Consider the following 3,380-nt stretch of genomic DNA (forward strand, 5'->3'; position numbering starts at 1 on the left):
TTAAAAAAAACCAAATTATTATTATGGATTTTGGATTTCTTATTGACTTTTGTTTATAAAATAATATTCAAAGAGTCCAAAAAACTAAATAACTTGTTATTTATTTTTAATATGTATTTTTAACTATTTATAAATTGACTAAATTATTATTTTTAATTATTAGAAATTTTTATTCCATATAATATTTTAATATGTACTCTCGTACTCCTTATCAAAAAAAATTTGTCAATAAAATATTGACTATAATCTATTTTCTTAGTAGCTTTTATATATTATAATTAATAACTAAATAAATTTTTTTGTTTCTTTTAGAGATTTGACTAATATTCAAGTTATATGTTTTTCAAAATGTCGTGCCTTTAATAAGCTGAATTGTAAAACCGATCCATTACATTTGTAATTTGGTTGGATCGGATCAGATTTAAATTTAGTTTCAACTATTTGGATCCATGTTTTAAAAAACAAAAATCTATTTGGATTCATTTGATCGGATCATATTAAACCAATCCATCGAAACAAACACCTTTAACTTTCTTTTTTGAAGTAAATTTAAAAAAATATTGCTTTAGGCTCAAAATTTTAAAGTAAACCTATATAAGCCCTTTACCCCATGTTAGAAAAAGTATGTGGCATAGAATAGTTTGATTTAATTCTAGATATGACTCGAGAGTCTTCGCTTCAATATTCAAATACTTCTATATATGTGTGTGTACGTATCCTAAAGTCTCTCATTTCACACCAAACTTCTTGGTTTCTATAAATACATTCTTTCTGCAACTCTCACTCAACCACCAAATAACCGTCAGCAACAATGTCTAAAGCCACCGCTCTCTTCCTTTTACTCTCTCTACTCCTCTTCTCCTCCTCCCTCTCCTCTGCCTCCCGGCCGGAACCCACCACCACAAGAACACCAAGCAAGGTAAGTTTACTCTCTTCAACACCCATATGATGATATATATACTTAAACTTATCATAAAATTGATAGTCGAATTTGTGTTTTGTGTTGTTTGTAGGACGTGGAGATTGAAGAAGGATGTGACGGAGTTGGTGAAGAAGACTGCATGATGAGAAGGACCCTTGTTGCACATCTTGATTATATTTACACACAGAAGGCGAATCCATGAAGAAAGAAATAAACCCCATGTTTAGTTAGTTGTATTTGTATTACACTATGTCATGTACGTATCTATGTATTTTTTTAAAGGGTGCGGATGGTTTTCTTGTATCATTTCGAAAGTGTTTAGTTATTCTTTTGAAAATGAGCTTGATGTACTTATACGACTTTTTATAAACAATAAATGGCTTGATACAAATAATATGTATTTTGTTTCGACAACAAATTGTCCAAGTTTTTTTGTGATTGCATAATATGTATTTTGTTTATAAATTCCTTGTGATTGCGTAATATAACTATATAAGTTTGAACTACTATAACAATTCTAGTTGATCATGTGTGATACAGGTGAAGAGACGGTTGATCATGTACTTGTAAGGTGCTTGTTGATCATGTGGACTAGAATGGATCCTTAAATGGTGTGGAATTCGTTAGAGGCAATTTAAAGATGTGGTTGAGTTTCTTAACTTTGTTGTAGGATGTGACAATTGTCCAAAAAAAAAAAACGCAAGATCCCCTTAATTAGCTATCTTTTATGGATTCCTATGAGGAATATGAAAGGCGGGAAATGAGAAAGTTCATAACAAGACCATCAAGTCCTCTATTATTATGGCTAATGATGTAATTTCATTGGTGTATATGTGAGGGAAAGATTGCTCTAATTTCTAGTTCCTTGCTACTTAATGACATTCGCCATTTCCAAAAAAAAAAAAAAAAAAAACAATTCTAATTAGGTTTTGTCATGACCATGATTGCCATCCATGTTGGTATGGAAGGTCTAAAAGTGTGTTACATGTTGTATCGATATCCATAAGACGAACAAAAACAGGACCAGTACTAGGGAGTTATTGAGGATAGGGAAAGGAACGTTGAATTAAATTTGAGATTTGATAATCAACTAAATGTAGTTGACATTTGATTGAGTTATTTGAATCTTTGAGCAAGTTTTGCTTTACAAACAAGGATAAGCAACATGTGTTATAACGGATTCAGGCCCACTTTAAGAGTTTCTGGGAGTCTTGTTTATATCGTGACGAATACTTTTGGCTTAAACTAAATTCTATAAGGAAAAATAATCTTAGATTTGGACAGTTTCAACACAACAATTTCTGTTATAAACTTATAATAAGAACTTGAGTTGAGTTCACATAAACTCCAACTCAACTTGCCTTACGTTTGGAAACGATATTTAAATTTAGAATTAAAAAGTTTGATTCGGTGGTATTCAGTATATTCTCAGACTCTGAGTGAGGTGTGTGGAAAGTAGAGAGAAAGAAGCATTGAGTGGATAAGCTTTTACTCTTTTAGCAAACCCAGGCAACCTGCTGATGCATCAATTCACTGTAGAAACACGCACATTTAAGCTAAACAGATATTGATAATAAACAAATATATAATTTAATGTAAATGTTCAATGAGGAGGGGGAAGTATAGTTTCTATATTATTTACATAATGTAAAGGTTAACGTATTTTTGTTGTCTTTTTGGACATCTGTAACAAATTACAAGAAAAAGAATTAATAAAATTAATGTTACATAGTCGATTGCCATTCTCAATCCATATATTACTTTTACGAAATGTTGTAAAAACAAACTTAGATATATGTCGGCGAGAAAAAAAAAGAAAGATATAAATTGCTAAGAAATTAATAGTTATCGTGATTAGGCTTTAGTTATCTTTAGTACCTATCAAATGGGTTTAAGATAAGGAATGTAATTGGATCCACATATAATAGTGGAGCTTAGGACTTTGATATTATCATATAGTGTGAATCACTTAAATGTTTCTGCATGCATGATGCGTGGAATCTATTGCACACTTACTAAGACCAACAAGAAAAGGACCATCGATCTAAGAGTATTGATGACAGAAAGGGACGTTGAATGAAATTTAAGATATGAGAGTCGACATATGTGCTATATTTTATGGAACTTTTTCTTGTATCATTTGTGTACGTGTAAATAGAGGTGTGCAGAACAGGGTTTCGAACTGGGCATGTGTCGGAATTCACCATGAGGGACCGAGTCAAGGTGGGTAAATTTGATTCGATCCATAGGCCAGATCAATATGTAATAAGGATCTATGATATAGTCATCATATTAAAAGGAGGATTAATTAGATTACACATATCTTGATTTTCTATCGGGTTTGTCGTAAGGTAGACATTGGTGGACCTTAGTGCGAGTCGGTTGTAGCTTAGTGTTACTTCTTAAATTTTTGGCGAGTGAAATTTTTTAAGAAATTTTCCGTCGGAGTGCAATTTTT

At 31.4% G+C, this 3,380-nt stretch overlaps 1 long non-coding RNA gene across 1 annotated transcript; it reads left to right on the forward strand.

Annotated features, from left to right (window-relative positions):
- The first annotated feature begins 779 nt into the window (after positions 1-779).
- Positions 780-1,228, forward strand: LOC145094672 (uncharacterized). Its single transcript, XR_013703476.1, has 2 exons — positions 780-919; positions 1,014-1,228. It is a non-coding gene; the product is annotated as an uncharacterized LOC145094672 (long non-coding RNA).
- The last annotated feature ends 2,152 nt before the right edge of the window (positions 1,229-3,380 follow it).

The sequence above is a fragment of the Lactuca serriola genome, chromosome 3 (genome assembly GCF_051521515.1).
Source record: "Lactuca serriola cultivar US96UC23 chromosome 3, Lser_US96UC23_V15, whole genome shotgun sequence".
NCBI classification, from domain to species: Eukaryota; Viridiplantae; Streptophyta; class Magnoliopsida; order Asterales; family Asteraceae; genus Lactuca; species Lactuca serriola.